We start from the raw sequence: 25,562 nt of genomic DNA, 5'->3' as shown, positions 1-25,562 counted from the left end.
CCAGTTTAGGCAAGAAAATGGCGGGTAAGGAGGTAGAGGACATACATTTACACGCTTGAGTGGTGTAATCTTCATGAAATAGCGGTAAATAGGCAGAGGAAGCCTAGTGGAGCCGTAGATTAATGCTGCTATCAAATGGCCCGGGACAAAGAAGGGGACGGCTAATGAGCTGGAAAAAGCAGGGCTGTTCGCGGCATTAAATGATAGCGGCAGTTTGTCCGCCGCCATCGCCCGCCACGTTGACGCGTAGCAGCAAACGTAGGACAAATATTTGGCGATGTCACTTTAAACTGGGAATTTTCTCTTGACATGTTTGCGATGGCTTCAAGGCACGTTGCTGTCTAATTTGTCTCGCTCCCTCCCTGCCCAATTTCTTGGAGGTCATTTACTGGCAACTTCTTTTTTTTTTTGCATCCCAGAAATTGCTTTCACGTTTGCTCTGCTCCCTCTCTCTCTCTTGATCTTTATTCCCGCAAGTCCATTTCATTCTACTCTCCTTAAATCACTCTCTCTTCATTTGTCTCTCTGTCAGAGAGCTGTGATGTCACACAAACGGGGTCTGTCTGGTTCCCACAAAACCCGTCCGCCCTCCCATCGGGCCGTCACCTAGGTGACCGGACGGACGAGATGAACTCAACTCGATACGTTTCTGCCGTGACCCGCTGAGGCCCGTATCAATTTTTGATGTCTGACGGACACCTTTTGCAGGCATTGTCTCATGTTTTATTTATCTTAAGTTCAAGCTGCAGGACGCCACTGCCAAAAGGGATTGAGCGATGACGAGGAAAAAATCACACGGAAGGGCAATATTCCTCGTTTATGGGTGGCGGGAGCGTAAGAGTATCATGTCAAACCTCTTTGGGATAAAAGGACATCAGTGCATGTTTAGGATATCGCCGAAATCAAAAACATGAACATGGTCGACACAGCTTGTCAGTTGTTGGTCGGCCATCTTTATATTCCTGAAACGCTTAAATCCAACCAGAATGGCCGACATCCTGTGTCTTATTTTTGTAAGACAAAGGGGTTGTGTGATTTCCGTCTTCGAGGCACAAAGCTTGTCAGTCGTTGGTGGGCCATCTTTATTTTAACCGTGCTTCTGTCATTGAATTTGACCCCAAACTTCCTGATACGCTTAAATCCAACCAAAATGGCTGACATCCTGTCTCTTATTTTTGTAAGATGTAGGGGTTGTGTGGTTTCCCTCTTAGAGTCACAAATGGACTCTTACTCTCCATTTATATCTGTCAATTTTGTATTGTCTGACGACATAAATGACATCGGGATCTTTTCGGACACAGAAAATGGAAATGCAACATCAGAAAAATAGAATATTCTCGATGTTGATCGCGGGTAAATAAATGCAAGAGAGCTGTTACCACCGCAGGCATGGACATATTTATCTTACTTGAGCAGAGTGACAGTTGTCTGCGCGGCTATTTCATTTTTTTTTTTTACAAGCCGCCACTGCCGAAAAAAACCCTGAATTAATCAAATGTGGAGTGGAAGGCAAGGGTTGGGAAGAAAAGAGGCTAAGGAGGAGGGGTGTCACTGCTGCGTATCCCCCAGTGATGCCGGGAATCTGAAGGGACAGCTAAATAAATAAATGTGTTATGTATGACCGAGCGGGCCCTGGCGGGGTTCCGCCGGGCGACCGGCCCAGTCTAAGACGGGAAGATGCACCCAGACAAGTGCATAAATCAGCACACAATTAGGACCTGGTGATTTCATTTATGGTACCTGCGAGCCGCCCCCGTGGCACATGCTGGCAGATGTCATTTCTAGCCAATTGATTTTTGCAGCCCGTCCCGAAGCCCCGAGTCGTCACGCCCCCCCCTTCCCAAAAACGGCCGTCCGGGTAATTCCTGCACGACAGTCGTAGAATAATGTAAGATGGCGCTCTGGCATGAGAAGGGACCAAGGACGAGACAAGGTGCCACTGCAGGAGCCATAAACACTGATGTTGTTTGTTTTTGCCTGTAATGAAGCGTGTAAAAATGTTCCTTAAAGGTGCCTCTTGTAAATCAAATGCTTTGAAGACTGTTTTTACTTTGGAACTTTATTTGAAATAGTACATACAGCAAAGTTTGCCGTTTATGATGACGACTACTCCTAAAACTAGTCTTAAAACAAGACAAAAGCTCAGAATGTCCAAAAATATTACTGCCAATAGAACGGGGATATTTGATTTAAAGATTTCTTCAACAATATCTTAGAAGAAACCCCAGAGCAGGTTTGAAGAACCTTTTGACATTGCCAATAATGTCCAAGCCTTTTCTGAACAGTTTCTATTTACTTTTCATCCTAAAACTTCCACCAGAGTCTGGAATGTATTGCTCCCCTTCACGCTTAAACAATTTAATTAGTTCTTCTAACTTCAGCCGAAGCGTTTGACTCAATCAGAAGACACAAAGGATTTGCTGGGGAAATAGTGTACCTTCAATTCCATGGATGGATTATGGAGTTAATAATATTTATTCTTGATGGCGTTTGAAGCAAATTTGACGGGTTCAATGTGATCCTTCACGTTACCTTAAAATTGCTTTCAAATTGAAAACATCATTTCTAGCATTTTGTTTCTGCAATGGCTTTCGGGAAGTCGGTCTTGTGTGCGTGTGTGTGTGTGTGTGTGTGTGTGTGTGTGTGTGTGTGTGTGTGTGTGTGTGTGTGTGTGTGTGTGTGTGTGTGTGTGTGTGAGTGTGCGTGAGTGTGTGCAAATGGTGTCTTTGTCTATTAGAAAATTCCAATTTACAATTAATTGTTTGAAAAGTAACACTTTGTTCAAGTCAGTTCTCATCTGGATTATGACCAACATTTTTTTTTAAACTCTTGTTTCCCTGAAAAAAGGTAAACAAAGCCTTTCAAGTTTTGTCCGTTTGCACAGAATAATATTCAAGCACGGCCATCAATAGCAATGTGTTATGAAAAATGTCACATTGCTATTTTTTTTACGAGTGTTATTAAAGCAAGTATACGCCAGTTGCAAATGTTAATCCAAATTATTGTTCCAAATCAGTCATAAAGTGTGATAAGGCTTCAGCAAATGCCAGCCAAAAGACAATTTCACACAGGTTGAGCTAAATCAACATTAAAACAGAAGGCAGCCATTTGAGATACAGTCCTGTTATTATTGTTTTCTTCTATAAAAGAAGATTACTTTTGCTAGACATGCGTGAGAAAGCAAAAACAAAATGCCGCTGGAGATAAAGATGCCGGTGTGCATTTTGAGACGAAGACAGCAGCAGAAAGAAAATCACTTTGTCCATTTATGGAGACACACACATACACATGCTAGCACACACGCACATATGTATATGCTAGCATACATTCATATGCTAGCATTCAGTAAATATGTCTATCAATTCACAAATGAGACGTAAGCATGTCTTTCCGTTCACTCATCTGTTTTGTGCTAAGCTAGCAAGCTAAGCAGTTACGTTCTATGATGTCAAAGACAAAATGGCCGCCGCCAAATATGGATAACATCTGGATTTTCTGATTAATTCATATTCCACAAATGTGATATTAATCAGATCATCGTGTTTTGACAAGTGGTGGCGCATGGAACATGTTTTTGTAGTGAAAATGTGTGACTCGACTTGCCCATGTAAAACAGAAAGCTATCTAAGCTACACTCTTTTTTTAACGTTCTCTTTATGGAAGATTATATTCAAACATGTTGGATACGCATGGGAAAAGAAAAACAAAACGCCAGCGGGAGAAAGACGCCAGTGTGTATTTCGAGCCAAACAAAAAGAAAAAAAACACAATTGAACTTTCCTTTGGTGTTGGTTACTGCTGTTTTTCAAAAGCCGAGCCGAACTTTTGTTTCTATGGCTGCGCATTGACGTCGGTCTTTAAAGCCCGACGTTTGGGATCCCCTCCGAGGCCCCATACGAGCAAAGCGATACCGTACAATAAGACGCTGTTAGCCGGCTCGTTGCGGAGAATCAAAAGGGTGAAAGAAACGGTGGAATAAAAGACGAAAAGCAATGAGATTGATAAATCGGCCAGGATGAAGAGGAGTCGAGAAGGTGGCTGCTTGCTGAGTATAGATCCGCTGGAGAGGAAGAATGGAAGGTAGTTGCTATGGGTTTAATAATGTACACGGGGCACTCTTTGGCCACTCGCAGTGGGGATCGGGTGACATTTAGAGTTGGCGAATCGTGTAGATGAGGTTAAGCACCTACAGGGGACCGCTCACAGTAGGACCCCATTCAAACATGCATCATATAGACTTCCATTAGATGAACTTTATGGTAGGGGTGTCGTACATTTTTTTTTTTTTTTGTTACAGGCCGCATCATAGTCAAAGTTTCTTTCGAAGGGCCATTCTAATGTCAAGCCAAATATATATATTTGTTAGATTGTTAGATATCCATCAAGCCCTCATACACACTTACACCAACCCAAGCACACATATTTATTCTTAAAAAGGACGTGTGGATCGATTATTTGTGGACTCTTAACAACTTCTGATGTCAAATGTTTTGCGGCGTTCTAAGTAGCAGCCGGGTTTTATGTTCTCAATGGAAAGTGGCACAACTACGTCGATGGGTTGTTTTCTAAAACCAAATGACCCCCGCTGATGTATTTTCTCCTCGCAATCTCGCGTCCTATTGAATATGTGACCGAAAAACAGATGGATTCTTTGACCTTCAAAGCAAATCAAACAGTGCGGTGATGATGATGAACCCGGCGCGCGGTTGTTCATCATCGACCGCTCGCGTTGTCCTTCTCCAAAATAGTCCAGACGGCGAGCAAGGTCTGGGCGACTGCTTATAACAAACCTCCCAAAGTTTCACTATTAATTCTGCCAACAGTAGAGGTCAAAAGAGGGAATATGGACTCAAAGAAATGGTTTACCTCTGCTTTGAGAAACAAAAAGTGCTCGTCGTGGAGGCAAAGGTATGCCCGGTAACATCCCATTTATAAATCAAGCTCAAGCTAACTAGAAACATAGAGAACACGTTTTGTGTCTTTGTCGATTAATATATCATATAGAAGCTTTGAGGATCGATTTAAAATGTATTTATTTTGTATTGCTGTATGTCCACATATAAGCTAGAAAGTTAAACAATCATTGGAAAATTGTAATTTACTCTATTCCACAATACTTAGTGGCACTTTAGCTAGTTAGCAAATTAGATCATTATAAAATTCGTTTATTTTTTTTAATCTTGCACTTACCAAATATATTTAAAAAATGATACTGAAATTCATTAAAAAATCTGACAAAATACAAACTAAAAACCTGCTATAAAGAAAATAAACTAATTCATTCATAATTTATACACACACTTCTGTCTCTACACATTTCACACATTCCAGTCCATTGACACACAAAATGGAGAATAAGTCGACAAATGAGCGTTATCCCGCTCGCAATCAAACAAGTCGAAGCCCCTTTGCGCATCCCGACCGTGTGCTCACGGGGGGCATGCGCAAGGACGCCGTAGCGTTCTTACTCAAAGACAACCGCTTTAATTAGCCCTTGCTTTCAAAGAGTTGATTTCAGGGGGGGGGCGTTATCACGATGATGCTCATTCTCCACGCCAGCCAAGCAGTCAAGGCCAGACTCAATTTACCCAGCGCACTTTGTACGGGCTGGCAGATTTACTCCAGCCAGGTTTCCACGTACTGTAGAACGGGATTTCCGCCGCAGGTGCCGCAGGGAGCGCTATTTCACTCGGCGGATGACACGTGGCCAATTATTAGGTCCTCTAAGCAACCTCGACGGCTTCCCGGCTCGGCCGTGTCTCATCGTAAACGAGCCGGCGTGCCGATACTCTGCCGGATGATCAATGATTGACTCCCTAAAGGACGATAACGGTGCCACATTGTTAGGTCCACTTTGATTCCAAGTGTGTCGCACACACACATGGAGTGTTGTCAACTGAGCATACGGTAAACATGTCTACCCAGTCACACACAATGAAGAGAGCTGTCTTCAATTCTCACACTAAGACAGTTGCTTCAATTCTAAGCAACAGTGTCTGTTCACTTGCACACGGATAGTAAACACGCCCTTTACACACAATGTAAACATCTATCTTTCCTTTTACACAATTATTAACGGTCTCTACCCTCACATACAAAGTAACAAATTCAATTTATTCACACACACATGCACACACAATGTGATAGAGGACTTTACGTTCTCATACGGGGCGGAGCTATGGGGTGGTCAAGAGTGACCCCCACATATAAGGTCACATTTTTTGATAACTGTAAATTGTAGAGTAGGCGGACTGGGCTCATTTTAAAGTTGATAAAACAAATTAGAGGGTGATACCGCTAGTCGCTAGTAAACTATTGTGACAGGCATATTACTGGCTTTCCCGTACGTCAATCTTATGACAAATTTCACAATGTTTGATAGGCACCTTCTACTCTCAACTTTTTCACGACCGTCGACAGGCAGCTATATCAATAGCATAAAAAAGTGATTGACTTATTACCGTGCTAGCTGCCGAAACCTGCCGGTCGATCGTGATCTACTTAACTGCTTGCCGGTTGATTTAAAAACTATCAAAATGATGATCATAACAAAAACAGGTTGAATTAATTGATTCAAATTGATGAAATTAGAGGCCCTAGAGATATCAACAGCAGTAAAAATATGTCCGTCCACAAACACGATGGAAACATCATACTTGCCATTCGTATGCAAATAACGTCTCCGTCCTTTCACGCAAATAATTCGTCGGAGGATATCGCGTCTTAAGAACACATTTAGGTCACAACTAATCAACTCTTATTCTCCTGGCTCATTACGGCATACCTCCTCCCCAGCTCATAAACAATAGGCCGCATCGACGCTCACCTGTTCATTCCCCACCTAGCAGCCCACCCTCCATTAGGTCTGCATAATGCCTGCTAATTATGTTTGCTCATCTATAAGCCTTCATTATGCTCCGAGATGATAATTAGCTGGGTAAGAATTCACGTTTGCCGTCAACTTGGCTGTGAAAGTGCCTACTCTTGTCCCCCTAGGAGACTCCTTGGCATTATCTAGCTTTGAGAGCATGCACACCCAAAATAACAATGGGAGAAAGGAGACCAGTATGAATCCAAAATAATCCCAGATAATCTATGAAGGTGCCAGCAACACTACTGAAAAATTATGTGCAACAATGAAGTAGGGATTAGGAACAATTATGTGCCAATATGTTCCTTCACACATGGTTGTTATAGGTTCTTTTCATCCAGACGGTGAGATGTGGATTTTATTATTTATGAAGCCTCAAATTGAGTAAACACAAACAAAAACTTAATCAAATGTCTTTTGTGTCCAGTGTCGCTTGAGTGTACTGGAGTGTCTGGCAACGTGTTTTTTTTTTTTTTGTTCCTCTGGGACGTCACAGCTGAGTGAAACCAAGCGAATTCTTGAGAGGACCGCGCACTTTTCCAGGCCATCTATAATGCATTACACACGTACGTGAACACGCCAACACACCCTCAACACAATCGTCTGCTCTGAATACGGACACGCAGTCCGCTGAGTGGCATTTCATCCCATCCCTGGCAAAGACGGACCTCCTCTGCGGTCAGGACTCCCGGGACCAGCCCTTGTTTGTTGGCTGGTTCTCTGTGGCCGGCCGGGATAGAGGTCATTAATGGAGGCTTGGTTGAAAGTGGGAAATGCCAATGGATGACATTGGTGAGTGAAATGTCATCCAGAGATGGTCACTTGATGGAGTGCTTCACAATTGCATGATTGTAACACGATTCAGAATAGCACCTGTTGCCGTGCACGACTGGGAATTACTATCCCCCGGATCTCTGATGGCCTTGACTGTTTTAGAAAAAAATGTCTTGAATAAAACTAAAAAGCCTCCTTCAAACCAAGAGAGAGGAAAAAGCCTTTGCTATTCGATACACCCAACACGGAGGCTCGCTTTGCATCGCTAGCTCGCGTCTTTTATAAGCTTACGGCTTCATACTGTGTGCAAATCCCGTCCCACTGCCAGGCGTCGTTGCTTTTCAGGATGTCACGTTGAATCGCGTTCCCCTCGGTGATGTGATTCCCGTCGATCAAAGACGCCGCTACTCGGGGTTAGCATAGCGGCGAGGCTTGCGGCGGCTTTACTCGTTAGGGTCAGGGATGAGGGCCAAATACAAAAAAAATAAATAAAGGGTTTCACAGTTTAAATCATGTGATGTGGGAAAAGGTAAAGCTTAATGAACATGCTTGAGATCATCAACTGGTAAATGTTTAATACTGTCTAATTATCTTCGCCTTTTTTTACAGTTAGCTAGCATCATTAGCGTCAATCAGGCGCAATACTTGTCATTTTATTTCACTCACTCATATAATTACTCCAACTTTCAACATCAATGACCACATGTCAAACCTTTCGAAATGTAATTGGCTTCATTCACTTAGGAAGCTAAAATCCCCATTCTTACAAAATGACCTCATAAAAAAAAGCGATAACAATGGCTGAAAATTAATTCTAGTTAATGTGCTATATGACATTCCGCGCGTTATCACATTTAAATAAGCGGTGGCCATAGTGAGATGCCTGAGGAAGGCATAAACCCCCTCACACTTAAAGTACACAAATCCAGTGGCTTTTGTTTGGCAGTGTACACTTGAGGAGCAAATAAGGCTTAGCCTTTGTTGGTGCAATCTGGTTAACAGTTTATGCAGAATTCACGGCAAGTGTGCAAAGTCAAACAGTGTCAAATTTATGCTAAGTACGCACATGTCATTGTGTAACAAAGCATTTAAATAGACCCACCTGGATGAAGAAAGACGCCAAGCCTCGGGGTCTTTAGAAATAGAAATAAATCAAATAAATAGAATTAAACACTCTTAGTTAATTAGTCGGCTCGGGGGGAAATGCTGTATAGTGCTATCATCATCACACGTGGCCACAGTGTAAGGGACAACGTGAGGGAAAGTGGGATTTTATTTTATTTTTTTTGCTTCAACAAATGTCCCTCAGAGGCTGAGTTTCACCAGAGGCGCTAATCTTCCAGTTTGAGTCAAATCTCAACAGGCAGAGGCGAAGAAGACGAGATTTCTACTTTAGTGAATTTATTTAGAGCCTTGCAACACCAGAAGGAAGTCGACAGCCGAACCTTGGCCCAAATGTCCTATTCGTGAGATGTTTATACATTACTGCCAGTAGGGGGCAGTAATGTTCAAACCTCAAACTCGGTATACTCGTACTAAAGCCTCCAATCCTCTTGTAGCTTTAATCTTGTGAAATTCCAAGACGGGGAGTTTTTTTCTCGTGCCGAGTCTGAACGGTGAATGGGTTCTTTTTACAGTTAGCGGTGAGCTTGTGCATGCACGGCACAGTCTAATCTTCGGAGTCAAAGAGGAGCACAAAGCTTGGGGTCGCGATGAAATGAATAAGCCTTTAACACCGCTGTTGATCAAATGGCTAAGACACTCTTACCTGCATAAGTAGCTGAGGTGGAAGTTGTTGAGATATGACATCTCGCATTGAATGCATACCGCAAGTTTCTAGTCCTTTAAGTTTCAAAATGGCAACAAAGATCAGGGTTCAAGCATTCAAGTGTTGGATTTCATATTCAGGTTTCCGTCCAGGAGTCCGGCAGCAAGAGAGGCTTAGCCTTTCATATTTGGTTTTTAAACCTGAGTTAAATGAGGGTTTCAACCAGGGTTTGACTTTTATTATCCATAAATTGCTCCATTGCCCTTAGCCAAAATGCTAATGGTAAGCTATGAACTCGGGAATGCTGCTGTATGAATTTGACTGTTGAATTAAATGATGTCATTTAATAGGTAAATTCATAACTATGTTTCCCCCCTTGAGGGAAATCATTTCCCCCACTTCTTTGAGCGAGTGCGAATAAATCAAATTCTACATTGAGTCTCCAAAGTCTTTTTTATTACTTCTCACTTGTGTTTTTGCAGAGTCAACATGACACCTCTGCTGTTTCTGCCGTATGCGACATCACAACAAATCAGCTTCAACATCGTCTGTCAATATTTCCATTACTAGTCAGACAGCAGCCTCTTGTCAGACATGTTTTTCCACTTGTATTTTCTCATCTTTTCTGCTTTGTTTCATGTTGTGATCACATTTTCTGATCAACTTGCTTCAGTACTGTCAACGTCCCAAAGGGAGGTGGAATAAGTAGCATTTAGAAAGCTGCTTGTTTTATAATTGTCTCTCTTCTTGCGTTCAATCACTAGCAAAGACTGAGCAGGCGCTAAATAAACACTACTAACAATAATGGTTGAACTGGAATTAAAAAGACAATGCTCTACCTAGAGAGTTAATTTAGGATTGAGTTAGTTCAGTCACTTCAACCCAAGCATAAGATTTGAAATGAGGGAAGGCAGAGAAGGTTTAAATGAGGTACGAGGGCTTAGGTTAGCTTGATTGCTAGGTGATGCTAATTCACAACTGCTAAAATTCACGCACAGAAAAAGAAAACAACAGCTTACTAAAATAGTGACATTTACGTGGTGCGTGTTAAATGTATGGTTTCGAGACAGGGTTAGCATTTCAAGTCTTGACAATGTAGGTATAAAGTCTAAGTTATCGTTTCGAACAAAACGAGTGTAAAGTTTCTTGCAACTTAGTTCATCTCTTCATTTTTGTTTCCTGCTTTGACCAAACTCACAGAACCGACAATCCAATTCTTTTCTGGAATCATTTGGGTTCTTTCCTTCACAATTTATCGTAACAAGTTCAACCAGGCCCAGGGAGGAGATGAAGCATCTAAGATCCCAAGATCAGTACCGCTTTAGGGGGTCAATGTGTACCATCTCCTTAGCCTCAAAGAACCTCTCTCGGGGGTTTCCAATCAATGCAGCCTGACAATTAGTGGTCTAACTTGCCAGGCTTTCGCCACTCACTGCTGGCTCATTTGAAAACATTGAGATCGAAGATGTTATGTTACTACTAATTCCTCCATTCAAAACATGCACATAAGTTTCCTCAATCTTTTCATTTTTGGATCACCGTAATTGGTGCTATCTATCCTACGTTGAAAAAAAAAATTGCCCTTTAAGTCACCTTTTGTTCTAATTGTTATAATTTATCTTTGGCAAGGCCTTTAGTTGTTCATTGTCTGCCGTTATCGCAGGTCATTAACGCTTGTTTGTGTTGTACCGTGACATTTTTAGACCAGTGGTGGCGTGAAGACGACACTTCCTGTCAGCCCCGCGAGAACTTCAAACGCAGACCGTGGGCTATGATGAAAAGGTCAGTGGTGGCCCCACAAAGGCAAAAAAGGGTGAGAGGGGAAGGAATATATGTACAAAAACAGACCGCAGGCTGCAAACACACATTTAATTTCAGTCCAGCGGGCGCAAAGGCAACACGCCCGCCGGGGATTCAGGAAGCAGCAACATAACAATAATAACCCCCAACCAGTTCAAGGCTATTTTTCAGTTAAGGGAAGATGCTAACGTGCTAGATGCTAACGTGCATCTGGTTTCCAATTACGGCAAGTGCATACAATGAAAACTGTGATGATGCGTGACTATAAAAAGAAAAATAACTTGTTTTTCCAAGATTTTAAAAGTACAGAATGCTTTTTATGTTTGTTTAATTACTAATTAAATGAATAAAAATGAGTCATAAGTACAGCTAAACATATCAGTGCCTGTTCTGTGCTGTGATTGGTCAGTCAGTTTATTTTAGGTGCGGCTTAGACGAAAATAAAGTTCCAACCCCCACAAAACATGCATGACATGTATAAAAACTCAATTTGGCTAGCATTAAACGATTTTCTTTGCCTTTTTCTTGCGACGCGTATTCCCCAATAATATCAGCCAACCACTTTTTTGGACGGTTGCAGTTTCTGATTTCATTGATACCAACACGGCAACACCTGCACCCACAGGTTGGCGTAAACGTGCGCTAATTGCTAATTTGGCTGACCTACTTTAGTGTAATGACGAATGAGTTAATTGACCAATTAAGTGGATAACAGGTGTGTGTAATTGCCCGGCGCTCCTGAGACTTGAAAGGAGGACGTGTCCATCTCCAGCTTGATGAAGGAACATGTCGGTGATTAACACTCTCCACCGTGCTAGTATATCTTTTTTTGTTTTTAATTTAACGGAACAACTCCATACTGGAGCTCCCGTTAGTGCTGTTGAGTTGGGGTGTCGAGTTGCGTTGTAACTCATTACAACTAATTAGAAGCAAATCTAAACAAGCCAGTTCTAGTTTACTCAAATGATTTTGTATTACTGAGTTGTTGGGTGACAGTGAAAATCTTCATCTATAAGAATATATTTCAGGAAACACACACACACACACAGTTAGCCTTTTCGATTTTAGTGTTATGGACGTTCGACTGTCGCTTTTCCACTGAATAAAAGTAATAGACAAGTAACAAGCGACTCCTTGTTGCCTCCTAATTCGCGTGCAGATAATTAACGCGTGAAATTACATCACCGCGTACATAACACACACAGCGCAGATGGGCTCGGCGTGTAGCACTTGCGTACACGCTGCGAGAAAAGCAATCAGCAGCGACACACATCAAAAGGCAGATGTCAGGAAGGAAAAAATCCACAATGCTGATTGCAAACAATCTGCATTTGTTCTTCAGCAAAACTTTGAAACCAAAATGTACTTCCAATGCGACTGTTCTAATATGACTTCTTGAACCAAAAATTCAATGTACATGGTTCTCAAACTGCGGCCTGTCAGCCACTTTGAAAAAGATCTTTTTTAAAACTCTTCCCTGTCATTTGAAAATGTTTTATACAGGAATTTAAATAATAATCAAAATTCAAAACTCTAAGAAATCCCACATTTCAGTTTGGAACAAACTTTTTCACTAGCCCTAAATGGTCTGCAGTCTGTATTAAGCACAACAGTGCAAACAGCGCTCTCCAGCGTTGACACAAAACAAGACAGCTTGAAGAAAACTCTTTTCAAGCTGCATCACAGCACTGAATATTACAGCGTTCTGCTTTTGTTCCCCCTTGAGTTTTGAGACTCTACGCAGGGGGATGAGGAAACATGTTCTACATTTTCCAGGCATGCCAAGCTCTGTGACTCACTGCTGAATTGTTACCATTGTTAAGATGCAACAAAGACGAGATTTCTAATGGGAATCGACGCTCGTGCTCATGGGATTAAATGCTCGCTTTGATGTGCAGAGAAGAAATGTAAAAATCTCACTGAGAACGGGAAAGGCAAGGGATGTGTTCAATCCTTGAGAAAAAAAAAAGAAATATATTATTTTCAAGGCATTTTGAATGCATGGAGGTCAAATTTGCTATTTTACAATTGGCATCAATGTACAGATGAAGGTGAAATAAAATATACACACAGCAGTACATTGCCACCACCCCAAAATATTGAGGTAGACTATTTTTACCGCAGTTTTTGAGGTGAGTTAATATTCTGTGATTACCTCTTCACGGGTTCATATTAAAAATAAGGACTGGTCTGTGATTGGATGCCTTCCAGCGTCAGCCCTTGACCCAAAATAAAGATGCTCCCAGCCCGAAATATTCCCCCGCAAAATCCTTTGCCCTGCAATGGCAGAGCGTAAAATTAATTCAGGCATTAATTCACAATTCAACCATTCTAATCTGGACTTGTGAAGCCATAAAAGAAAAGTGAGAGGGAGTGGGGAGCAAATCTCAGGTGTAATATAAAACCAAATGCATTAGCTGACAGGGCCTTGATGAATGTCAAATCCATCACGCAGTGCCAAGCTGAGGGGAATTGATCTTTTATTTTTTTCCATTTGGCACTTTTTTTTTTTCTCGCCCCCCTGCTCAGGCTGCCTCCATTACGAATGCATCAGTGTGAGCCGTAATGCGCGTGGCCGCTTCTCCCCGAATGCAGCTCCCCAAAGTCAATTGAAGGTTGTCTGCAGCTCATGTAAATGAAGCTTGATTGGGAAAGTTTTTTTAGTGTGGCTCATTGTTGGACAACCCCCCCAACACCCCAGCCGCCATTACCGCTTTTCCCTCCTGCCCATCATTGAGCTCCACAATAAAAAGTTGTGTCAGTGCTCAAATTAGCCCAAAGAGCTTATTGCTTACGCCTTGCCAGCGTACATTGACGATGGGCGTCGTTTGTTAATGAATTTGGAAGATGACCAGATGTGAAAATTAACTGAGAGCTTCACTGGCGGGTTAGCTGCGCCCGCCAAAAAAGCAAGATGGCGACCCAGAAAAACGGCCGTTTTCCATTTCAGTCGTGTAACTTTCTCGGAGTGCTTTGCAATGCAAAGTTGTTCTTATCTTAGAGACCAGGAGCTTGTATTTAACTGGTGGAGCGGGTGATAAACAGTCAATGGCTTCCAGATAAATGGCTTCTTTTTTGGAAAATGAAGTTGTGTTTCTTCTTTTAGGACGATGCAATATCTTTAGTTAGTCTTTTTTTAAGGAAAGTGTCATGCCAATAGTTTATCAATTTTTTAGATAATAGCAGCATTGATCATTTTTCTCCCTCGGAGACTGCAACACCAATAGTGTGTTTTCTGCCTAGGAAATTGTAATAGTATAGCTTATTTTTAGGAAAGTGCAATATCAACGAGTCCATTTTGTTTGGAAATTTGGCAGACCGCTCTTGATGCACCTGACAATTTTGTAACCAAAAGTAGACTACATTTTAGACTACCTAAAAGCAGGTCTAAGTTGTGGCGCAGGTGGAATTATGCGGTTTTGTTGGATTTTACATACGTATGTGGATGACAGTATATTTAATTCATAAATATGACAATCACTCGGAATCATTGCAGAAATGACCCAATTATCATCAGGTGGACCATGGAAGGCCATCTCCAAGGGTCTACTTCAAATTTGTGACTGACTCTTGCAGTTTATGAATGCACTTTGAGGATGCTAAGCAAGTCAATTTCTTCTCCAAGATGGCTTCGTACTCTCCTCTGAAAGTTAAAATCAAGATTCGGGTACTCCCTTGACTGGTCACAATCGAATCGCCAGGCTCATAAAAACCAACGTTGCGACCCGAAAGCTCGGAGGTCTTAGAAAAGGCATGCGAACCACTCATCCTCGGACATGTCTGGCTAATATTTAAGATGACTAAAGCTGTGTGGCGTACAGTATAAAGGCATTAACCTGCCTCGATTCTCAAACAACTCCTGAAGTGCAATTTCTAGCCCATCAAATCCACGCCAGTGCTTATCAAATAGCAAGCAGCCGAATGCAGGCGCTGGAATGCAACCACGCGGCAGTTTTACGTGATTGAGTTATACGGGAGAGCGCCGTTAATCTTTACGACCTTTTTGAAAACCAAAGCGGCACTCTTCATTGGCCGCCGCCCGCATGGTCCGTGTAGCCGTTTTCCGCCTGGACGCACTTAAGGTTCTGCGTCGTCCGCATACATGCTAGCAGACAGACGCGGAGGCGGACCATTCCCATGGCGCCCATCGGAGCCGACATATTGACATCTCTGAGACAGCTCAACTTTTACACTATATAGACTGAACAATGAAAGGAATCGATCTAGTTTTCGCATTTTATGTCTCTGCCATATTACGAAATGAATTCAATCGATTTTTTTCTCGACACATATAGACAAAGTGAAACAAAGATTTTGGAAACGCTTGTCCAGTATAACTCAGGGAAAAATGGGGGGGTGAATACTTTTGCATGGTACTGTCCCACCAAAGTGTACAGCCAAGTAAAAGCGACATTTAACCCAAACAACATGAACAAACACCACCTTAACAATCGAAGTTCCCTTTCTGTTTCCCGGAGGGAATGCAGTCTTCGTCCGCTCTGTCGGATATGTGTGACAGGCGAGCCTTGCTCTAGTGGCCAAGCGGAAAACCCATCATCCATTTTGCTTCGCTCATCCATGTCTAGTTCACGGGGTCAGCAGAAAAAGGAAAGCTTAGTTTTCCTCATCTTGAGACACCTCTTCCTTCTCCACTTGGAGGACTATCAAGGGATTCCCAGGTCAGCTATCGAGAGTAGGTAGGCGGGCAGGGAACACGCTGAACTGGTTCCCGGCCAATCACAGCCTTACAATAAATACAACTGCCATTCTGGAATCATTTATTTATTTATTTATTTATTTATTTATTTATTTTACTTTCAGTCCATGCACCAATTATTATCACCTTTTATACATGTATATGATTTTTTTTTCTTTTTTTTTTTCAGTCCATGCACCAATTTGGGTCCAAGAACAGTCCCCATTTTGATACGCACCCCCATCCCGGCAAAAAGGCGTTGGCAGAATTGCAGCCATGTTCAAAATAAAAGCAAGCTCCAAACAAATAGATCTTAATTGGCTCTGAGAGGAGAACTAGTTAGAGAAATCTCTGGGCTCCTACCAACATTACTTCCCAACCAAGACCAATTAGTTGAGCTTTTATAACCATAAAGGGAGAATACAAGCCTTACTATTAACACAAATGATAAATATTCAATTGAATCACAGCAGCCAGCTGTCAATATACACAAAATGACACTTTATATCACAAACCAGTGACCCTCTAAAATAAACACCCCCCCATCTCCTTTTTCCACTGCTCACACAGGCACTCAGAAGTCTCATAACCCCTCGGGGGGGTCTTCGCGTCGCCATCATGGGATTATTCAAGTTTAGGGAATAACTAGCCACCCTTATCTCTTGGCAGAAGCTCCTCTTGGGGCCCTGTCACTTCCAAGCGCCTGGCTTCGGATTGATCCATCAATGGAGATCCCTCCCTTGCCATTACGCGGCCCCTTCACCCCATCCTCGTGCCCTTTCTTGCCGATAATGCCTCATTGTGGAAGCCATAAAGCCGAGTTATCTCATTTTCACCTGAGGTCATTTTTGTGAGGTGCTCTTTTCAGTTCTATTGCTTCCTCTAATGGTTCTCAACTTTGCTGTGGCTCCTGCAAAATGCCGGGATAATAGGCCGAGGCTGCGGCGGCTCTAATTTGACTCGGAGTCACCTTACGTTAGTTAGCGCATATGTGGTGAGATTGTCCGTCGGGTGTCAAGTGAAGTTAATTGTCCGTCGACTTCTTCCCCTCCTCCGCATTTATAAGAACCTCAAAGGCAACAGGGATTAATTTATTGCAAGCCTTAATATCGGGAAGGAGGCAGAGAGTTTAATATTTAATTGGACATTGCTTCTTTAGATTCTATTTGGATAATTAGTGCTAATGTTTGTTCTGGCACTGCTTTGTATTGATTTGTAAAAACAAAACGCCTCCCGATGAGCGCAATTTCAATGCAAATGATAAAACCATTTATTCTTCCCGGTATGGCCGAGAACATTGTAGCGCAAATGAAAACAATGAAGTTGACCTTTGTCAAAGTAACGACGTGTTATTTTGAATTTCGGTCAGATTAAATGAGGAATCATTTGCATCTGACCACTTGTTAGCATAGGAATGCAACCCAGCTGGTAGCAACAGATGTGAAGCATTTCCCAAAAGTTCAAAATACAAACATAGAAGCTCAGTTTTTGATTTTGTTTAAGCAATCAAAAAATTTGACGTCAAAGTTAGCGACATTGGCAAGATAGTGTCATTTTATGACTTTAGCGCACAAAATTGAATCACTGCTTTGTATTCAATCTAAAATACATCTTGTTTCTATTGGAAAGGGAGGAAAAAGTAGCGCCCTTTTGTGGAACCACAAAATGTAATCATTGCTCTGTATTGAATAAAAAATACATCCTATTTCTATTGGAAAGGGAAGAAAAAGTAGCGCCCTCTTGTGGAACCACGTAATTGAATCACTGCTCTGTATTGAATAAAAAATACATCCTGTTTCTATTGGAAAGGGAGGAAAAAAATAGCACTCTCTCACATATAAAATACATCCTGTTTCTATTGGGAAGGGAGAAAAAATAGCGCCCTCTTGTGGAACCACCGGCACCCTTAAGCAGAATCCCCGCCCGAGAAGGTGACATTTCCACGTTCGCAAACACTTTTTGGAAGGCAGCGTTGCGTTTGACGTGTGTCCTCCCATCACGGTTGCCGCCATTGTACCTGTGCACACCTGCTCCTGCCTGTGCCGCCTTTATTGCCCCTATTATTAATGCAGAGCAGGGCTTCGCTTGGCATTTTTATTGAATTATTTACAAGGCGGAATAATGACAGCGGTGCTCCCCGGCGCCAAACAAATAAATAAATCCCCGTCTCTAATCAAATCGGGAGGATGATGTATGCGGCGCGGGATGTTATTAGGTGACTGGATCGGTGTCACTGTCGCTTCACCTTTTTTTTCCCAAATATTATTTGGTTATGTTTGTGTCACAGACGACCAAGACAAAACTTCAAAACATATTTCGTGTGTGTTTTACAGGAAGGGGGGGGCGGGCTTATTATAAAGCCGTTTGTTATCAATCAGTGGCCCTCTTTAATCAATTTCAGCATAAAGCTAAGACATGAAACTTATTGATGTGATGCCTCCTCTCGCAGCAAAACAGGACAAAACAACCTCCTCGCTTTGAAGCTTCCTTCTCGGCGGTAAAACCACCAACCGATTCGAGAGATGTTGTAGCGCTTAACGTTGCCAAAGACATCATGAAATATAAATGCAGCGCGCATCGGGGGAACGCGTCGGACAGTGTTATTCCAGAAGCAGCTGTAGAGTTAATTGGAGAGCCGTGTAGGCTTTTCTCGACACTCGCTACGAAGGCAGGGCAGCTTTGCTTTACAGAGTTGTAGTTGTGATTTATTCTGTTCACCACAAAAGGAGGAGAGATTACATGTGGGGATTGCGCAACACAAAGTCCCGCGACCGTTTGCACCAAAGAGAAATCTCATGATCGTAAAATGCAATTGTTTACAGCGGGCCATCTTTTTCAAGGACACCCTCATTTTCCTAACACCAATTAAACGTAACTACCATGTGCACTGGTAAATATCAAGGGATTTTTCTTTTCATTCAATTTAAATATTCATGACCTTTTTCATAGAAAGGAACATAACTGAATTTAATTTAGTACTTAGCCATCGTCCCTAGATGAGGTGCACTGCTTCCTCTCACAAAACGGTTGGCAACCGAGAGGAGTTGCTTTACAAAAGCGCAGCCAGTGTTGCCAACTTTGCCATTTTGGTTGCTGTATTTAGAGTCAGGACACTCCGGTGACTATTTTTCAAAAAAAGCAATCAATGAGTAAGAAAACAGCTAAGAAAAAAGGACAATAATGAGCAGATTATTTTCACGCAGCCTACTGTGACAAGATTTGATATTGCCTCATCCTTCAACAGCTATATACATACACTGAATAACGCTGATTTAAATATTGTCTATAATTTATAGGAAAATATCGCCAAATTTCAACTCAACATCTGGGAGTGAGAGTTTCAAGTATGAAGCAAATTTTCAAGTTACTGAGGCAAACAAAATCTGCACTAAATTACAAACATGTCTTGTCAAGTCAGACCATCTTGCTCAATCACAACAGAGATTGCAGTGATCGAATGTTTTCTCACTGATCGTAACCCAATTCCACATGTAGCTGTAATTGTAGCCCGTTTCTGTATGGTGTGCTGTGTTTTTCCACAGTTGCCTAGGTGACGGCTAGTGGGCGGAGATTCCCGCAAAACACCTGTTGGGCGTGATAAATAGCAGCCAATTTTGATTTTATTTTTTAACTCTAGTCCTGCTGTTTTTAGTCTGACTCCCTCTCAATCTCTATTTGTTTTCACGACAGGTGGACTCTGGACTATGAAATAACTTGAGAATGACCAACAATCGTGCAGCTGTAGTTCCAAAACACAAATCACAAATTCCAAAATAAACTCCTGTTAGTTCGTTATAGTCCTTTTTTTTCTTGATTGATATGTTTATATTTCAAACATATTTAAAACATAAAAGGAGGAAAAAAATAAAGTACAATAAATAACACTTTATAGTGCCATATTTAAGTCACAAAAAACAAAACAAAACAAAAAAGAATGCTCGCAGAAGAGTAGGAGGAAGCAGAGCAAAAAAAATTTAAAAATAAGTTCCAACTTCTAAAAACAAACTTTTTTTTTTGCATTTTAGATTTTGAGGGCGAGCCACATGCTGCTTCATAATCCGATCACAATGATGTCACAGGCCGCTCTGCTGAAATTGCATCTCGGTTGTTTAGGCGCATTGCAGATCTGCTCTTTATCTCTCGCCTTTGTGCTGCAGTGGGATTTAAAAGGCTGGCCAGAGCAGCGGTCCTGAGGTTAGTGGTGTGTGTGTGTGCGCGTGTATGTGTGTGTGTGTCTGTTGCACTGTCATGAGTTCGATGCAGCATGAGCAGATCATTGTTACACACAAACATACATAGAAATGTACAAACAGAGGATCACTTGGTGTTAAAGCAGCAGTGGCATGGTGGGTCACAATAAAAAGCAGAAGCGCGGAGTCAAAGTGTGAAAAAGTGCGACGGGACGCCATTCACAAAATTCTGAAAAAGGAGCACAAAGCATCAGTATGAATGTTTGGGCCACGTGATGCAAAACAAAAGATTGAAAAAGAAGAACAGAATTTAATTTGCTACAGAATGTAAAAGAAAGCAAAAAGAAGCATTTCAGCAAATGTCCGATTTCAAACTAGCATCAGTGAAAACCGGCGCAACAACAACCGCGTTCCTCTCCTGCAGCGCTCATTTGCATGCGCTTGCTCTCTTTTTTCAAATCACGCTGTTTTCGACTCAAATTGCAGAATGCGACAAAAGCCGGCTGCAGCAATCTCCAAATCAGATCTTCTCCTTAAACGATCGCCCGGCGTCCCGTAGCCAAATGATAAATCGGCTGTCTCGGCCCAGGAATCCCAAACACGGAGCATTTTCATTCCAATCCATAAAGCCACACTCAGGATTTGTCGCCTCCTCAGCCTCCAATCATCTCTGGCTCTCTGTGAGAGTGCTGTAATATTCTTCATGTCTCTCTTTTTCAGCCATCTGTATGTCCTGCTTTTACTTCTAAAAACTCCGCGAAAGAAGCACACAATAATCCTGAACAATAAGTCAATGAGCGAATGAATTGAATTCAATAGCACACAGCTGATCCTCTGTTGGACTCCGTCTCGCAAGTTAAACGCTTCCCCTGCCGTGAGTGTAAATAGGCCCAAAAAAAACCCAATATGTTTTCTCGCCGCGTCGCCTTCCAATGGCCTATTCACAATCTTTTTTTCCCCGTTGCCTCGGCCGGGTTGTCCACGGGGAATCATCCACCCTCTCCCGCGTATGTAAAGGTCACACAGCGAGCAGCAGAGGTACGCCTTTTAAATGCACCGCTGCCCTTTTGTGGCGTCTGAGGCTTGATGCCGGCGCATTCTCCTCTCACGCGGACCTCACGCGGATGAGGAGAATGCCATTGACAGCAGTTCAAAAGGGCAATCGTACAGATAATTCAGTCCAAATACCTCCCCGCCGACTCTTTATTGAGATGAACGACTCGCGCCGCATCTCACGTGCTGCCATTCGTGCCATGTGTCACCTGGTAAGGAATATTAGCGCATTTAGCACTTGGGTGAATGAATGCTAGCAGGGACGGACGGTGAGGGCTAGGTGGATACATAGTTAGCCAAGCCTGCTATGTTCACACCCCCCCAAGAAAAAACAACGTCTGTCGTGAAATAACTCTTCAAAGTGTTCCAAAGTACCTAAAAACCTCCAATTTTCTCAAAAGGCGACAGTGCGCCTTATAATCAGGTGCGCCTTATATATGGACCAATATTGAGCCACTACAGCATGCGTGTCCAAAGTCCGGCCCGCGAGCCAAACGTATATACTTTATATATGGACAAAGTTTTAAAATGGGCCATTCATTGAAGGTGCGCCTTATAATCCGGTGCGCCTTTATAGTGCAGAAAATACGGTAATAAAATCACGTTCTGCCATTTATGCCATGTGTCACCTGGTAAGGAATATTAGCACATTTAGCACTTGGGTGAATGAATGCTAGCAGGGGCGGACGGTGACGGCTAAGTGGAGTCATACAGTTAGCCACAAAAAAAAAGCCAAACTTCGGTCGTAAAATATCCCTTCAAAGTGTTAAGTAGTAATAAAATCAAACAGTTAATCACACAGTTGGACTATATCAACTTTGCATAATAAGATATTAGGCCAATGTGACGCAGATGTTGCCTTCAGTCACACGCGACTCTGTAAATGTCAGCGACTTATCACAAACGACAGTCCAGATGTTCTCGGATGGGACCATTATCATCAGCGTCAACACCGTCAATGCGCAAATAATAATTAAAACGGCAATTGGGCTCTTCAACCCTCGTTGCTACGCCCACATTAGAAGAAATTGCCCCAAAAAATCATTTCATTTTGACCTCTAGTTGTAGTTTGTAAAATGATGATACTTCAAACCAAAATGGCTGACTTCCTGTATGAGACTGGCCATCGATCCACCGTTTTATGGCTAATCCTTGAAATGAAAATGAGATTTACTGTCATTTGTGACTATATTGTAGCTTTTACGGTATCGTACTTTAAAGAAGTTACTTCCTTCCGACTAAACACGAGACATTTATGACTTTCTGGGCTCCACTGAATGACATTGTGCTCAGCTGTGTTTGTGTATCAGATGGAAAATAACCGCAAATGACTGGAAAATGGATTAATGTTTACTTGTAATACGACTTGTGTGTTGCCATGCATGTTTGTGCCGCAAGTGTGTGTGTGTGAGACCGTTGGGAAACGCAAGAAGAAGTAGAAGAAGAGGTCCTGCTGCAGTCAGGGAAAACATCTGCTCTTCATCAGGCCCGATGAGCCAGCGAGGCCGCGAGCTAGCTGGCGCAGATGGCGCCGAGGTCTCTGCACAATAGGCCTTGCCAACAATCGGCAGCATCGGCAGCCACCCGTACGCCCACCAGCGCCTGCGTACGCACACACATGACTGCCCCAACACACACTCATATTCATGCTTGAAAAGCCAAGAACTTAATGGATAGTGGCATGAACTCCCTCAGACAACTTGTGAGCATATTTGAGGTCAGTGAGGCAGCACCAAAATTCTTTGTTTTTCCCCCTGTAATTCCAAGAAATATTTTTTATATACATATATATATATATATATATATATATATATATATATGGAAAGAAAAACAAAACCACATGCTCATGCCAAAAATATATATTTTCTATATTTTGAAGACGTAAATTCAAACTCCCAAAGAGTAAGTACGATAGAGGCTGGGAGGGAACAGTCCAGGCGGGATTTGCGCCAAAGCGGCAACAGCCAAAGAACTGGAAAAGTCCCTGAATGATGGCACAAATCCGTACGATGACAAATAAGCTCTTTGAAGTCACACCGCAGCGAATAGGATCCCATTTGGCTATTTTGAAATAAGACGAGGGGGGCTTAGAACTAAAAAAAACAAATAAAAAATAAAGTAGAAAAAAAAATGTGTCAGTGGTAGTTTTAGTCGTGTCAAAGCTGCGAGCAAAGAGGCGGACGAGCGCTTATCGAAATCGGAGTGTCACGCCCGTTCATTTTGATACTTTGCTGCAACAATACTGGCCTTGACAAGGCATCCGAAGGACTAATGCCAACAATAACGTCAGCATCACAATTCTGCATGCGTGCAGGTGCAGGCATAAACTTAGCGAGGCGCCGTGGCGGCTTCAAATTGAAATGGACTTGCGGAGAAATGAGCAATTTCCCAGTGGAAGGATTGCAAAGTTGGCGAGGCCGTCGCCGGCTGACCTGTCATCAATCACCTTGCGGCACGGAGCGAAAGCCGCAAAGGCTGCTGGGAGCCCCAATCGCACTTGGGGACGAAACACCTGAAAGCTCGCACGGCTCAATAGTGCGTTTAATTTGTTCTTTGGCCCAAATCGCTTTCCTTTTCTAATCACTGAGTGCTTAAAAATGCATCATACCACTGACATAGACATGTAAAATAATCATACCAAACACAAAAAAAAAATCAGGTGAAAAAATTAACATTTTTTGTTGTTGTTTTTCATCATCATCATTATTAGTATTATTTAAGTTGTGCATTTTATTTATTTGTAATTTCATTATATATTATATTATTCAATTTTATTTCTTGATTTAAAAACGATATAAAAAGTTTTATTCTGGTTTCCGTTCTCCATTTCGTAACCATCAGCAGCCAACGGCAATCAATTTCCAGCCAACAGGTACCGAGACAACTTGAACTGTAAATTCATTGTTCCGTCTCTCCCGTTAACATGACTCTAGTGTACACCGAGGCTAAATTGCAGATTGGTAGTTTATTCTTCTTCTTCTTCTTTATTTCTTTCTGACAGCCTGCCAGCGTCGTTCATGTCATTCACATCCACACGCCCGCAAGCCGGGAAAACATTGAGAACAGAGGAGCTCCAATTTCATGGAGTGTAAAGGGGATTTAAAAGCGGCAAACTGGACTTTGTGCCTTTTTTTTTCTTTTTTTTGTTACCATATGAGTGCTGTATGAGAATGTCACATCTATTGAAGCATTATGAAACTGATGTGCACAAAAAATCTTTTTATTTTTTAATTCAGCCTTAGAAGTCAGTTTAGCAACTTGGTCACTGAGTCTATTAAGTCGACGCACTAAGTATCAGTAACCCAAACGATCCAGCCATATTGGTTTAGAGTGGACAATTTTATATTTGCTATTTTATAAAAGAAAAAAAATCCAGTAATATTTTCGGGGAGGACAGTTTTACTTGACAATGTAATATTTGATTGATGGGATAAGTACACCCACAAGTAAGTCTCAAAAGTTCACATACAAAAAGTTGCAGAAAGTCGGCCATTTTTGTTGGAAGCATTTTAGTTTTTTTGAAAAATGTTTTGACCGATTAAAACAGTCCAAGGACGCCATGCTTGAAAAGACAAAGTATGGCCGTCATTTTAGTTTTAAACAGTTTTAGGGCAAAAGTTGGAATGGCGGTCCCATACAGTCCCCGCATTTTAAACAAAAACCACATCGGGATTTGCCCGCCGTCCAAAGGCGATTGAAGGAAAACGACTTGGTCGTAAAAAATAAATAAAAAAATCACCGCAGGGAAATTGTCCTGTGACAAGCCTTCTCCTTGTGACATTTTGCCAGCCAAACCAAACGTGGAGCTTTATTCTGAATTTTCCAAGCTGCACTCTGAGGTTTTATGACTTATTGTTGGCATTTGGAACTATAAGTTGAAAAGGACAAGGGAGAAAATTGCGAGCAATGCATCATTGCCAAACGTCAGGAATGAACCTTTTCTTTTTTGTTCATGAAACACGGCATAGTTTTGATAGCAAACTGCTGTGTTGGCTCACGTTATTTAATGGATGACTCAATGTCCTAGTTTTCCACTCTTGCGATGATTAACGGGGACATTGTGTCGGTCGACAACAACAACTACACAATGCTTGTGTTGTGATCCCACAGGACATTTGTCTGAATTAATGTGTTCGACTCACACAGTGTTCCTGACCTCAGAGGAGGAACAAGCACGTTTTTTTTTTGTTTTTTTTTTTACTAGTACTAATGGTGACTTTGCAGCACTAGCTGACAATTCTTTTCGGTCTATTTATCATGTGACAAGAACAAATACCAAGAGAAGCGATCGTGTGACTCGACTTTGTATGGATTTAGCTTATCATCATCATTTTTAGGCCGAGGGCACGCTGGTGAGAGTGTTGAGGTCATGGGCATAAACCCCAAAAATTGGCCCAGTACTGCCCTTGG

The 25,562-nt window shown here is 42.1% G+C and overlaps 2 long non-coding RNA genes across 6 annotated transcripts in view; both read left to right on the top strand.

Annotated features, from left to right (window-relative positions):
* LOC148401149 (uncharacterized) overlaps window positions 1-25,562 on the top strand; it is a 153,555-nt gene that overhangs the window by 104,202 nt on the left and 23,791 nt on the right. For 3 of the 5 annotated variants that reach the window (XR_015857531.1, XR_015857532.1, XR_015857535.1), the window contains 2 exons: window positions 11,117-11,195; window positions 19,935-20,103. This is a non-coding gene — a long non-coding RNA (uncharacterized LOC148401149). Of the gene's footprint in view, window positions 1-11,116; window positions 11,196-19,934; window positions 20,104-22,550; window positions 22,899-24,153; window positions 24,550-25,562 lie in introns of those variants that run through there. The other 2 variants (XR_015857533.1, XR_015857534.1) reach the window with 2 other exon arrangements.
* Window positions 5,934-10,090, top strand: LOC148401150 (uncharacterized). Its single transcript, XR_015857782.1, has 3 exons — window positions 5,934-6,041; window positions 7,299-7,437; window positions 9,896-10,090. It is a non-coding gene; the product is annotated as an uncharacterized LOC148401150 (long non-coding RNA).

Source organism: Syngnathus floridae, chromosome 3, assembly GCF_059516105.1.
Source record: "Syngnathus floridae isolate MCC-2025c chromosome 3, RoL_Sflo_1.0, whole genome shotgun sequence".
Classification (NCBI taxonomy): domain Eukaryota; kingdom Metazoa; phylum Chordata; class Actinopteri; order Syngnathiformes; family Syngnathidae; genus Syngnathus; species Syngnathus floridae.
The sequence above is the reverse complement of the archived record's forward strand: the minus strand, read 5'-3'. Positions and strand labels throughout refer to the sequence as shown.